Source organism: Scleropages formosus, chromosome 17 (genome assembly GCF_900964775.1).
Source record: "Scleropages formosus chromosome 17, fSclFor1.1, whole genome shotgun sequence".
Lineage (NCBI taxonomy): Eukaryota > Metazoa > Chordata > Actinopteri > Osteoglossiformes > Osteoglossidae > Scleropages > Scleropages formosus.
The window spans coordinates 7,186,378-7,201,673 of NC_041822.1; the positions used below are offsets into that span (position 1 = coordinate 7,186,378).

Consider the following 15,296-nt stretch of genomic DNA (forward strand, 5'->3'; position numbering starts at 1 on the left):
ATCACCTACCACCTCGCTTGATCCGATCCTATCGTCAATCCTACAGACCATCTCCCCTCAACTCTCCACCTTCATCTCTAAGCTCAACTACTCCTCGCTCTCCTCTGGCTGCTTCCCATCTGCCTTCAAAACTGCTCTCATTTCACCTCTAGTAAAGAAACTCTCTATGGATCCTAACTTAGTCCAAAACTATAGGCCAGTCTCCCTCCTTTCCTTCCTGTCTAAAACTCTAGAACGAGTGGCCTGTGATCAACTATCTGAATTCCTCACCTGGAACCATATCCTCGATGGATATCAGTCTGGATTCGAAGTTGATCACTTCACCGAGACAGCGCTCCTGGCAGTGTCTGATGCTCTCCGGTCAGCTAGAGCGGCCTCCCTCTCCTCGGTCCTCATCCTCCTTGACCTATCTGCAGCATTCGACACTGTCAACCATAAAATTCTGCTCTCCTCTCTTAATCAGCTTGGGATCAAAGGAATGGCACTAAGATGGTTTGAGTCTATCTCTTGACAGATCCTATCAAGTGGTCTGGCGGGGCTCCCGTTCTTCTTCTCTGCCTCTCTCCTGTCTCTGTCCTGCAGGGCTCAGTACTGGGCCCTCTGCTCTTCTCGATCTACACCTCCTCCCTCGGCCCTGTCATCACCTCCCATGGATTCAAATACCACTGCTAGGGTGATGATACCCATCTCTTCCTCTCCTTTCCACCTGGAGCGTCAGACATTTCCGTGCCTATTGCTGCCTGCCTGTGGGACATCTCTGCATGGATGTCTGATCACCACCTCAGCACACCGAAGCCACAGCCCAGACCAGCAGATACATCCTGCATAAGACCCACAGGATCCGTCCTTACCTCTGTGCAATTACATGTCCAGGCCATGGTGACATCCCATCTGGACTACTGCATCTCTCTCTCTTGTCTGGCCTTCCCGCTACTGCCATCAAACCTCTACAACTGATACAGAATGCTGCTGCCCGAGTTGTTTCACTTGCTGAAGGGTTCCCATGTATCTCCTCTACTCGTTTCTCTGCACTAGCTTCGTATAGCTGCCAGGATCAAATTTAAGACCCTGGTTATAGCCTACAAATGCATCAATAGAACTGCTCCCAGCTATTTACAAGACTTGATAATCCGCTACACCCCAACCAGACTGCTACGCTCTTCCACATCTGCTCACTTGGTGGTCCCACGCATGAGAGGTAAAACACGGATGTTCGGTTCTGGCTCATTTGTGGTGGAACAACCTCCTGCTCTCACTCAGAACTGCTGAAACTCTGTCCACATTTAAAAAGGGTCTGAAAACTCACCTCTTCCAAACTCACTTCACCCATGATCTCTTCAGTTCATGTAAGGTGTAAATGTTCATTCAGCATAACTTTAAGATCATACCTGGATAAGCCTTTATGTAGCTAATCCTTTAATGTACGTAAATGTTTGTGTATCTCAAAGAAAAAACAAAAAAAGAATGAGTTAGAAGGTGATCAGGAATTGTTGATATTGAGTTTTATGCAGCTACTCATATGATGAACATTGGTTCATGTGGTGGAAAGACACCAACTGTACTTAAGAATCACACGTATGCAACTATCTTCCTCCTAATGTAATGCACACATTGTATTTTTTGAGGGGGGGTGCGGTGGCGCAGTGGGTTGGACCGCAGTCCTGCTCTTCGGTGGGTCTGGGGTTCAAGTCCCGCTTGGGGTGCCTTGCGGCGGACTGGCATCCCGTCCTGGGTGTGTCCCCTTCCCCCTCCGGCCTTACGCCCTGTGTTGCCGGGTAGGCTCCGGTTCCCCGTGACCCCGTAAGGGACAAGCGGTTCTGAAAATGTGTGTGTGTGTGTGTGTGTGTGTGTGTGTATTTTTTCAGATATATGTCACTTTGGAGAAAAGCATCTGCTAAATGAATAAATGTAAATGTAATCTTTATTTTAATATTACATGTCATAAAACAACCATATCTGTCAATAAATGTGGTTCATCCTTTGCGTTAGATACTGTTCAAATATAGATGAACTCAGTTACTTTTAAGTCACTATTTTTACTGATAAACTAATAAAATGATAGCAACTTCATAATTAAAAACAATTTGGAGAAGCATAGTGTGTAGGCAATTTTCTCTTTTGTCTATTTTGAGGTTCATTCTTTTTTTTTTTTTTTATTTCAGCAAATAAAAGATGTCACTTATACTGCCAGTCAAAAGAGACAGGGGATGTAGCATACATGAAGCAGCTGTTGCATGATGGGACTCGCTGTTCTTACAAAGATCCATACAGCATCTGTGTGCGGGGAGAGTGTGTGGTAAGGAAATAATCGTTTCATGTTAGATCACCACTTACACAGCTAGTTCCTTGTCGTGGACTGAAATCCATTTGAAAAACAATTTGAAATTTATAATAACCATGAATTTCTAAGTCTGAATTTGAAAAAAATGTGTAGAGCAGTAGGTACTGAACTGTAGAGCCATTGACTTGTCATTCAAATCCCTGCTCCTGCTGTAACACCCCTGAGAAAAGTAATTGCCCTGAATTGATGACAGTAATAATTCCCTAGCTATATACTAAGTGGTAAAATCATTGTAGCATAAGGTACAAACCTAACACTGTAAATTCCTAACACAAAGGCATCACACTGGAAGAGGTAGAAGATAGCACACACTGTTTTCTGTACAGTCATATAAATGCTTATAATAATGTTTTAATAGCTCCCAAATAAGAAAAAACTTAATGTTTTAAAACGTTTAGCTTTTTTGTTATAAAAATCCAGTCATTTCTGGTTCTAGGAATAATTCTTCATTTTCCTTCACTGCCCTGCTCATTGAGTAGAACTTTCTGGGTATTTGACCTATATCCATAATGCAAATATATGGAAGAATTTACATAATTGTTATATAGACATGATTTACAGTATCATGTGTATTATAGTGCTCTTTATAAAACTGGTCTCTCCTCTGCTTATGCCTATATATCTTTGTTTTGAAGCATTTTCCTATTTAGTTGTTGCATTATTTCTCAATGAGTTAAGAAATCCCCATTTAAGTATCAGCCCAGAAGCTTGCCTGGAACACAGATAATACTGATTCAGCATTTTTAATTACATAGTGATGGTTGATGATGATTGGAGAATTAATTTCTCTAAATTTGCACCCACATTTTATATTGCCTGAAGAAAAACCAAACTGCAGTAGAGTTTAAAATATTCCAATTTTAATTTTTTAATTTTTTGACTGTGCTAGTTTGCATATTTTAACGAGTGTTTCAAGACCTTCATGCACATTATAAAGCAAGTCTTGTAGATTCAAAGGGAGTTCATGGTACATTTGTTTTTGTCCTTAGTTGACTATAACTGCACACAGCATAAAGATGTTGTGTTATTAAATTAGGACAAAATAATCCTTAGGCATGAAGCCAAGTAGACACAAACTCTCCATATGGTCTGTTTAGGAAGTTTTCTGGGCTTGTTAAGGGGCATTAAATTAGCATTTTTGTATAGTCAAAATGTTTTCTTACAGTGCTGGCACAAATGCACTCTTTGAAAGAAATTTTTCAAATATATCAGTGTAATATATCATAAAAAAGGAAGAAATAAAAATACTTGGGTTTGTGCCTCATTATTACCCCTGTTTCCCCTTTCAGAAAGTGGGTTGTGACAGAGAGATTGGTTCAAACAAAGTGGAGGACCGGTGTGGGGTATGTGGAGGGGACAATTCTCACTGCAGGACTGTCAAGGGGACCTTCACCCGTACTCCCAAGAAAGCTGGTAGGTCTAATTAAAAACTTGTCACTTGATCTAGATCATTGCAAAAAAATGCACTGTGAGACTAGTGTTTTTTTCTGCTAGAATCCTGCAACACTCCACTCAAAAAAAAAAAAAAAAGTTGTATAATACCTTTATTTATACAGAGTTCCAGTTTACAGCAAAGCATTACAGATAACAGTCCCAGCATCATGTTGTGGATCTAGAGCAATCATTAGCTAAGCACTTTGAGCATAAATGGTCTCAAGAACCATGGCTTGTTATTGCTTGAGCTCATTTAAACGATCTGCCACCGGTTATACAGAAAGCAACTCAATATTAACTGTAGTCTCATTAAAATGAGCAAATAAAAGCAGCCACATCTATTACTGACTGGTTCGGAATGTCTTAGAAGGAGTTTTGGATGCCATTTCTCACGGTTGGTTATTTTGTCATGTTTTCTCTTCAGATCGTTCTCCATTAACAGTAAATATTCATTAACTGTAATATCAACACAACGATGCCTGCAATCAGTTTTGCTGTTGTTGATACTGTGGCGCTTTTTCTGATTTTTAATGAGAATCTGACAGTAGTTGAGTTGTGTTATCATCTCAGTGTGTCACAGATCTTGCCTTTATTGCAAAGTAACAGGATTTTCACCTTAATTAAACAAAATGTTTTCTTGGATCAAAAATTACAAGTTTCAGTCATATGCTTGGAACTTGGAAAGAATTTTTATGATTCAGTACACTACAAAAGTCAGTTAAGAGGAATAAATATTATTTTTAGTTGAAAGTGCTATTCACCAGTTCGCACTGCCGATGTAAACAGACATTTTATTATTCTTCTAAAGAAGCTATTACTCTGAGAAGTGAAAGATATGACCATATTTTATCTCCAAAAGAGACAAAACGACCATCATTTTCTGGAAAGATTCTAAGAGAAAGAACTGTGTCTGGAGGATATTCTCTTCCTGTGAGAAAGCCTGTCGGATTGCAGCAGTCTGCTTTTGGACAGACACTTGTATATGTGGAAGCTCACCTTGCCAAAGAAAAGAGGAAAGTCCCCTTGCTGGAATTTAACCAAGTAACTATTTACATACAAACAAGACATTATGTTTTACTGAACATGTAGCTGTAGGAATTCTCTTTATGGCAAAAGACGAAAAATGCAAGAAGAGGCTTCAAAATACCAGGTATCCTCCTGGAAATATGACCAAGCCCTTTGGGGTGCACAGGGCAGGTCTGCAGCACGCAGAATGCAGTTAATGTCACTCCATGGTCAGCACTATTAATTTGGTGCTAGGGTGTACCGGACCGTGCTGTCTGTTCACTGGCTGCATGCAAATAACATGAAGCAAGAGACCCTCCATGCTTGTTAGTGTACCATAAAATCACATTTGAGGCAGCTATTTCAAATCCCCCTCAGATAGTGTCGAACACAGAATGAACAATAACAAAGGCAATATTGCTGCATCATAATTTCTCAAGAGACACCTGCCTTGTGCTCTTTGCATTGCAGACAGGTTTTTTCCAGAGAGGAGGGAATGCAAGCAATTTCTTTTTTTGGCAAATATGTGAGACTTCACACTAATTCCTGTAAAGCTTTAATAAGAGAGAGTGTCACACATTTTCTCACTTTGTGGATGGTGGAATGGATGAAGAGAAGCTGCTGCACACGATCTTTTCTCAACCTCCTGTTTTAACCTGGATCACTTACCTTTCAGGAAAAAGGTTAAGCAAGAGATGGCAAAAAGAAATCCCTTTGTTGGAAAGCAAAACCTGCAAGTATCCAGTGTTATCTAATCTTAATTTTCTCTCCTGTAGTAATGTTTTCTATTTCATTGACTATTAGCTCTGTGAGTTAGTCAAATAAAATAACGTCTTTTCATTCATTTATGCCAAATATTTCCAGAACTTCACATATGTTGTAACTTATTTAACAGTGTTTTATGCAACATAATCATATTGTGTATATGATTATGTTACACTATTATATATACTGTATACATTATATATAATGCAGATGTGTGCACACATTTGGAGATGAGGGAAAGGTGGATTGTTGCTTGTTGAGAGGCCTTAAAACATGTTTACACCAGATTTTTTTCCCTGGTCAGTTTATTGTCTGTCAATTATACCACACTATGCTATTTTACTGTTCCTTTGATTTCAGTTTGTGCAGCTGTCGATTTCTTGGCACACACTTAAAGTGCCTTGTATGATACTGTGAAATATAAAGGTACATTGCAGAAAGATGTAAAGACAGTATGTTTTGGAGGCAAAACTTGTTCATGGTAGTTTTACTGACCATCAGAAGGGCTGGCAGGGCTGAGTTCAGCTGTGGATGAAAGCACACTTCAGCATTTTTGCTGCAACCAAGAGGTAGTGAAGTGTTTGGAGCTGTTGACTTACACTCTGAAGGTTCTCAGCTGGAATCCTAGTCCTGCTGTAGAACTCCTGTCCAAGGTGAAATGGCTCCTTAGCTTACAGAGTTTGGATCAGTAGTTGGTTTCTAACTTGGCATTACTTTTACCACTTAGCCATCATCAATAAAAGTTACATAACACAGATTTCCCTCTTATTCCTGGATTAGGATCTGCTATATACCTCAGGTAAAATTATTATCAATAAAAATTACAGAGTAATACTTGCATCCAGACATCTATTATTAGTAAGCACTTTTGCAGTGCAGGGTGGTCTGGAGACTATCACAGAAGCGTAAGGCAGTGTACACCCTGGACCGGATGGCAGCCCATCACAGGGTTCTAGCTACACATGCACTCACACTACCGGCAGTTCAGAGTCACCAGTCAACATGAAACATACGGTAGGTACATTTTTGGATTGTGCAAGAACACTGGAGCACCTGGAGGAATCCCATGCAAGCACAGGAAGAACATGCAAACTTCCACACAGACTGAGCAGGACTTTAACCTGTGCCTGAACTACCCAGGCAATGTTTTTAATATTTTAAAATGTTAAAATACTGGAAACATTTGTAATTTGTACTTTTAAAGAAGTATTTTGACCTTTTCTCTGGTGTTTTTCTTGGTTTTTTGATCAATTGGCTATGGACTAAATGGTTTATTTAGAGCTCTGGCTGCCTCTCTTCCCCCTCCCTCTTTAACATTTGTGCTAATTTGTTCACATTTTCTTGACTCGTGTCATGAGAGTACATTCTTTATGCAGTTGTGCCTGTATTTAGGATTGACAGAGTCATATTTTAGTGCACTGAAGTTTTTAAATGATCAAGAGGCAATGATGCACTAACCTGCAAGCTAAAGTCAATGAAAGAGAAGACACCCTTGTAAGAATAACTAACTATTTCATTTGAAGGGAAAACGAGAGGAGCATTCTTACTGCCTAAGGGAGCTCGAAATGTGTTTCTCAATGAAACAGAGGATTCTAAAACATTTCTTGGTGAGTCTTAACAGGTTTGCAGAAGTGTGGACATCCATGGAGTAGAGCTTAAAGGTTGCCACTGTACAGCTGCAGTGCTCTTGTGCTCTGTGTACTTTGCTGATAAACTGACAAAGGTTTAACGGTTCAGCGTATTTTATACACAAAGTTGCCATTATTATCACCAGTCAGTGCTACTGGTACAGATGGTAGCAGTTTTATCTGGTGTTTGCTTCCCGAAAGCACTGTGGCACTACAAAGATCAGAGATCATCAGTGAACTAAACATTATCATACTGGTGCAGTTGTTTTATGAAACAGACCCCGGGGTAGAAAATCACTAAAGTGAATGGTATTTCAATGTATTTTTCTTATACAGTGTCTGAATATGAGCATTAAATAGTTTTATCTGAACAAATAAACCTTTGTCAGTTAATTTAACAAATTAACTTCCATTTGCAAGTTGTCATAACCTTGCTGAATGAAAGTTATTGTAGATTGTATACAGACTATTTCATGCTGTTTTGCTCATAGAACAAAGTTAATGGCTTCTAACTAGGGAGATGTCCACTTCTGTAAATAAACCTTACTTTTTTCTGACTAACTGCTTCTGTTCTTTCCCAATCTTTGCTTATGCTACTTATGCAAATAAATACAAAGGCTACCTTAAGATGTTTCTCATCCCACCTGGTGCTAGACATGTGATCATTCAAGAACATGAGGCTTCCCCTCACATTCTTGGTAAGTTGTCAAATTTCAGCCTTTTAACAGCAGCTGTGACATACCAGATACTGAGAGCAATATATATTTTATATGTTACTGTTTGGTTAGTCTGTTATAAAAATCAAAACTGCAAAAAAAAAAAAAAAAATTTATTTTCAGAAACATTTCACAGTTACGACATTATATATTCATATATATTACAGGGTGTGCAGAGATACATCACTTTAGTCAGTATGGTAGTGGTTTTTCACATAGATGACATGTGAAGGATTAATGAGCTGTAACATTCTGAAGATTTAAACAAAATTCCTGGACCAGGTTATACGCACATGTCAGAGAATGCCCTTATTTATTTCTGGGAAATTTATTTTAAATACGACTTGTATGTGAAGCCTGTTTGAAGCAACTGCAGTTTTTATTATGGAGCTGCAATGTTACGCTTACTGATGGGCTCATTTTATTAAAAAATGCAAAAAAATAAAAAAATCATAAGTCAGATACTGAAGTGAAAAACTAAAATCATCACACGTGCATGTGTGTGTATCTAGTTGATGGGTTACGTACCTTCCACCTTTCCCCGATTTTACACCCGTCAAGAACACAGTAAATTAAGGTGAAATTATAAAATTTTGGTTAAAGTCGTATGTTGTAAGGGGCACGCTGTCATGAGCTCAAATTGTGAGTTGCACATCACTTCTGAAACTGATCTGTTAATGACTGTATTATATAAGGTTCCTAATCCTATGCAAGAGGATGAAAGTACCGGAGCGGTGACACACAGATTTGCGTGGTATTTTGATTAAATATTAATGTGAAACCTCAGAACACGCATGAAGTGCCAAACGCTTAACTAGAAATATTTGGTTTAGCAATTCATTTGTAATAGCAGCTATCTTATAGACTTGAATGACCCCTTTTTGAAGTCATATGTCTCCTGTTCATCTAATTGCAGGGGTTTTGTTTTACACCATAGTGAACAGAAATGTCATGTGACATTCTTACAACTACTCCTGCTGCATACCTCTTCATTGCAAAGTATTTTAATTTTAGGAGAAATCAACTTTTCCCAAGAAATGACTCCAGCCCTTCTGGCTGTTTCTGAGCAGCTTTTTTGCTGCCACAGAATAAATTGCATTCCCTATCCCATTTTATAATTCAAGTAACATATTTTCATCTAGTAATTGTATCCACATTAAACAGTGCTTCAAGTTAATACAAGTACAGTGAAGATATGATTATGTCAGAAAAGGTTTTTTGGTTATTATGAAAGCAAAGCACATTTTATTTTGTGCTACCACACTGCACAAGTTAAAGAAAATGTGCAACATCCCGTGCTTCCACAGCGGTGCTTTCTTTTTTACAAGCTTCATTTTGCAGACTGTGTGATATTTCATCTTGTCTTTGTTCCTGCTTCTGCTTTGTAGCTGCTCCTTAGAAAATGTTATTTTGTAGTATATCATCTGCCAGTTTAAATGTATATTCTCTAAAAATGTACCACTTTGCGTTATCACAGTGTCCCATACAGTCAGTGACAATAGCAATTATTCAGAAGATACACTAGTATATTTGTTTGAATAATTCTTATTCATTGTGGATGTTCCAAAGACATCCATGTTATTGTTTTAAGTAACATTTTACTTCAGAGTGGTTTATGTTATCTGACATTAAAGATAACACATGATAATAAATTTGAAATTTTAATTAACCAAAGGTAAGGATGTCCTGATTAAGTTTACATTGTTGCATTGCTTTAAACAAGTCCACCATTTTGTTAAAATAAATAAAATAACTTTGTAAACTAAAATACCTTCGGACTCACTTTCAGATAATAAAAAAATTTACAGCCTTCCAAAGCACATTCTTGTTCTAAGGATACTCTGAATTTATTTAGCCAATTTTAGAATTTTTTTTTTTTGTTTTTTAAAATGTTGCTCTATGTACAGGCAAAGTGACCTCTTACAAACTATTGTTTTCAGCTGTCAAGAATCAAGCAACTGGACATTACATTTTGAATGGAAAGGGAGAAGAAGTGAAATCAAGGAGCTTCATTGATCTGGGAGTGCAGTGGGAATATATTACTGAGGATGGTGTTGAAACTCTGAGCACAGATGGACCGCTGCATGACGCTGTGGTTGTTTTGGTAACTGCTTATCTAATGACTCATGTTATGAAAGCTAAACATAATACATAATGGTTGAGAACAATTTTAATTAAAAGGCCATATGTATAATTTGCAATTTTAGCCTGTTGTTACATCAGCATGCTTGTATGACTTTTTACATGTTTACACAAACTCTGGTTTTCATCATTTTTGTTAGTTTAAAGCAGCTGGGCTGCTTGTGAAGCAAACTTTCACAAATGTGCAGCCACCTTCTCCAATAAACTGAAAAATTCAGAGACCAAAAATAATAACCTGCAAGTACTTGAAACTTAAGGGGGGTGCGGTGGCGCAGTGGGTTGGACCACAGTCCTGCTCTCCGGTGGGTCTGGGGTTCGAGTCCTGCTTGGGGTGCCTTGCGACGGACTGGCGTCCCATCCTGGCTGTGTCCCCTCCCCTTCCTGCCTTACGCCCTGTGTTGCCGGGTAGGCTCCGGTTCCCCGCGACCCTGTATGGGACAAGCGGTTCTGATTATGTGTGTGTGTGTACTTGAAACTTAATGTCTAATATTGGAACCAAAATTGTATTAAAACAGGACACAACTTACAGTAAACCATGTAAAAATGCATTGTGTGTCTATGGCTATACTGGTAGCACTTTGAGTTGGGCTTTTTTCTGTTTAAGGTTAATCTTCATACAGCTTATTTATGCTTTTATGTACTAGGAACCATTACTTGGACAAATTAAGTTTGAGATTTAGATCGCCTTAAGATCTTTGATCACCTTTGTATGTTTTGTTTTTTCATGGTGTCATGTCTAATTGTTGTGAAGGGTATCTGATGTCTCATGCTTGTGTTCTGTAGGACATGTAAAATCATGTAGGATGATGAATGAGCTCCCAAGCTACTCTACCCTCCTCTCGCTCCCTTTTTTGGACATTGATCTAAGCTGTCATATTTTCTGTTTTTTGCTGTGAACGCTAATACTTGGAATAGTTATAGCTGTCCTGTCATAGCGGAATATGCTCTTGAATTGTAATTACAGGATGAGGCAAACTGGGGTAAACAAATCTTATGTTTTTCTAGGTAATACCCCAGGACAATGAGACAAGATCTGCTCTCATGTACAAGTACATAATACATGAGGACTCTGTTCCGATCAACAACAACAACGTCATCCAAGAAGATGTCTACGAATGGGCTCTGAAGAGCTGGTCACAGTGCTCCAGACCTTGTGCTGGAGGTAATGCCCTTCCCTACCAATGGTGTGAACACTACACTGGGGCAACAGGTATTATAGTGCCACCTGTTGCCTTGTAATTTGAAACATCTCAGTGAAAATACCCTTCTGCTGAAGTACCCTAAATGCATTGAATTACTTTAGTAAAATACCCTCCAAGGGGGCATGATGGCATGTTGGGTTCAGCCGGTGTCTGCTGGGTCTGGGGTTCAAGGCCTGCTTGGGGTGCCTTCTGACAGGATGGCATTCCATCCTGGAGCGTCCCCTCCCCCCTTCGGCCTTACACACTGTGTTGCCGGATAAGGCTCTGGTTCGCCGCAAACACCCCCGCTCCGGGACAAGCGGTTGTTGATGGATGGATGGATGGATGGATGGATAGAAATAGCTGTTGTATAAATGGGGCATCTGGTCAATAGCTTGTTGTCGTACAAACCTGACATTATAAATTGCTTTGAACAAAGGCATGTGATGAAGCTGATAATTAACATAAATTATTTTACAAGATTTGTATATAAATAATATTAACCTTACATTTGTTTTCAGGGTTTCAGTTTACCAAGTATGGATGTCGCAAAAAAGGGGACAACAAGATGGTACACCGAAGCTATTGCGATGTCAGTAAGAAACCAAAACCGATCCGCAGAATGTGTAACTCTTCAAGACTGCGCACAGCCACAGTGAGTAATTATTATTATAAACACCTCAGGGTTGCATCCACTTTTAGATCTACCCTGGAGTCTAAAACGCAGGAGGTTCAACCCAGTAGAGAACACCCTTGTTGTCAGTCTGACAGTATGCACCACCGCGCTGAGTTTTTTTCATCAAGTTTATTATTGTTTAATACTGGTACAAAATCAGTCAGAAAGCAGGTTTGTTCAGACAGAGGCCATTTAAAAATGTATAGTTCTTTCATTTTTGCATTTGATTGACAACTGGATATGACTTTATATAAAGCTTAGTTTTCTTTAGGTTGTTGCTAAGTATGTTAAAATATGTGTGGTGGAGTTTTTGATGAGCACAGTTTTAGCTGAGCATGGCTTATTTCCAAAGTAGATCAGTTTTTTGACTCTTGATTTTAAACAGATTTTTGTAACAGTATTTTCCCACTCTGACAGACAAAATTATCACATGAATGCAATTAATTTTAATTACTATATATGTTGTTTTGTTATTTTATATTGTAAAATTTTCTATTTTATATTCTGCAGTACTTGTGATCAGATCTGTAATGAGTATGCTGTAGTACTACAGTTTGTCTGTAATATATATAATGTAATGTGAATTTTCTAGCAGAAATTTAAACACACACCCTGCGTTTCAGTAAAATGGCAAAGTACATACAACAAGCAAGTCTGGGACATGACAACACAAATTTATCTGAAATAAATATTTGGATGTTCTTTAGGGACAGTGTTCAGAAGTCTGCCTGTGAAGGCAGCTGTGTAATCTGCTCCTGTGTCTCTGCGCTGTCCAGGTGGATAGCCGAGGAGTGGGAGCACTGCACCAAGACCTGCGGCAGCGTGGGCTACCAGATTCGCACAGTGCGCTGCATGCAGCTGCTCCATGAGGGCACCAACCGCTCGGTCCACAGCAAGTACTGTAGTGGGGTGAAGCCTGAGAGCCGCAGGCCCTGCAACAGGCTTCCTTGTCCTGCTCAGTGGAGGACTGGACCCTGGTCAGAGGTGCAGATCTGCCTGGAGATAGATGACTGATTTGGCTTGACTCACACTCTCTCCTGTATGACTGATTAGAGTTGCAAGTGAACTGCTCTTCACTTTAAGAACATATGCGTCACTCCTTCCCAGATGTTCGTAAATGAAAATACATTTTATTAAAGATTTCAAAAGTTAATACTTAATATGTCTTGTTCACTTCTATGTTAACCATTGCTGAAGTGAATAATTAAAATGTGCCATCTTTTTGTTACACGTGCAAACAGGTTGTGTCTTCTTGCAGTGCTCAGTGACTTGCGGGGAAGGTGTGGAGCGCCGCTCGGTGACCTGCAAGATTGGAGACCAGTGCAGCGGGGAGAGACCAGAAGCCACCAGGCCATGCAAACCTGGGCCTTGCCATGGTAAGGCACGTAAGAGCTCCACTGCCTGTTACTTCTTGTGAGTGTTAGGATGCAATATTTATATGATTGCATTTTTCTGAAAACTACGATGAAATGCTTCATTGCCCTGTAACTCTGCAACCCTGAAGCAAACACTTATCAGGTCTGTCACCACCTCAATCCCCAACCATTCACAAACACATTGCAAGATAAATGATTTACATCACCCACTGCTGCAAGCGTAGCAGTAATAAATAATGATGTTAATCAAAGTGATGTGGACTGATACTGTTTATTTGTAGAAGGTATTCACAGTGAAATGATTTGCATACATTAGCAATGAAATTCTAGGGAAAGACGTGCTGCGTAATAACTAATATTGATATTTCTTATAGTCTACATATAAAAATAATCCTATTCATTTTGTTAATTTGATTCTCACACATGTCCAGATGCAGAGAACAGCGAGGCAGCTGTATTAGCGACATTAGAGAGATTAAAGACAAAGCCATAAAGCTTTGTAATGTTTTTTAATACTTTTTAGTGTATTATTTTCTTTATATCTTCAACTAAAGCATATGATTAATAGGCAAATGAAAAGATGGCACTCTACACAGAAATGATTCTGTACTTTTATACTCTTTTTCATTTAAATGGCTGCCCTCTTGATAAAGAATATATGACGAATATTTAGGATAAGAGTGCTTTCATTCATACACCAACTGCTCTTCAGTTAACACAAAGAGGTGCAGGGACTTCAGGACAAAAAGAGTACACTCTGTCTTCACCAAAAAATATGATATTCTTCATCCCATAAGACTACCCAGCTGTATTCATGAGATATACTTGTCTTAAACAGAATGACTACATATTTCATTGCAGATGATAGAAGATACTAATAGAGCTTTGTGTTTATATTCTCTGTGAAAAAGTAAACCGACTAGGTTTATACTTAAAACACAGAATAAAGTTAAAGTCATGATTTTGTAACCAACTATGTGCTTTTTCCCAGATGAACCATGCACAGGAGATAAGTCCATATTTTGTGAAATGGAGGTTCTAGCCCGATACTGCTCCATCCCAGGCTACAACAAATTGTGCTGTGAGTCCTGCAGCAAACGGAGCAGCACTCTTACCCCATACCACCCTGAAACTTCAGAGGTTGTGGAAGAGGTCCGATTTGGCACCGCCCACACTTCATCGTCTACCATGGGGCTTAATGGCACTGGCAGTCTCTCGGAAAGACACCAGAGAGTCAACCCTAAAACAGCCAGGACAATTGGGAGCACTGTAAAAAATATTGCCCCTGCAAGTTCTACCCCTAGGAAAGCTACCAGCATGATGAACAAGACGCAGAGACGGACCCCGCCACTGACTGCTGTAGGAGGCAGGAATCTGCCTGTGATGGTGAACCATGACATGTCCTCCCTGAATCATAGCAGCACAGCAGCCCATGCATCCCCAGTGGCCTTGCTGTGGAGGGACGACATGTCCACAGAGAATCAGTGGCCACCTTCATCTCCCAAGGTGGAAAGATGAATGGAATCTTATGGTCTCACCTGAACTCTGTCAATGTAGATATCTGGCAACATCCTGCGTCTTTTCCATTTCAGCACCATTGTGAGAGAAAGAGAAAGAGAAAAGTGCTGGTTCACTTTCACAAAGATGATTCCTGCTTTACTGCTCGATACGCCTCGCAAAGAGGAAATGTACCAAAGATTCCTGGAAGAATAGTCAGACTGTCCCTTTCAATAGCTCTGGTTGCTGTGGTTTGCACATCCGCTGAAGCTATGAGATGTCACAACAGCACTCACTACGAAATGGTTCTAGTTGTATAGAATTACAGAATCCAGCTATTTTCACTGACTGGTTCCCTTCTGTTTGTCTGACAAATGAATATTTATATGCGGTCCTGTACATAATGTATATGGGAAATATCAGTATTATTTTAAAAAAAGGCAAACTGATAATTTTATATATGTTAAAGGACATCATTTGGTGCCTACGGTACAACATAGCTTTACATACACAGATAAGCATTGCAAACCTGTAT

The 15,296-nt window shown here is 39.3% G+C and overlaps 1 pseudogene; it reads left to right on the plus strand.

The window, feature by feature from the left end:
• Positions 1–2,218: 2,218 nt before the first annotated feature.
• Positions 2,219–14,782, plus strand: LOC114912484 (A disintegrin and metalloproteinase with thrombospondin motifs 3-like; annotated as a pseudogene).
• The last annotated feature ends 514 nt before the right edge of the window (positions 14,783–15,296 follow it).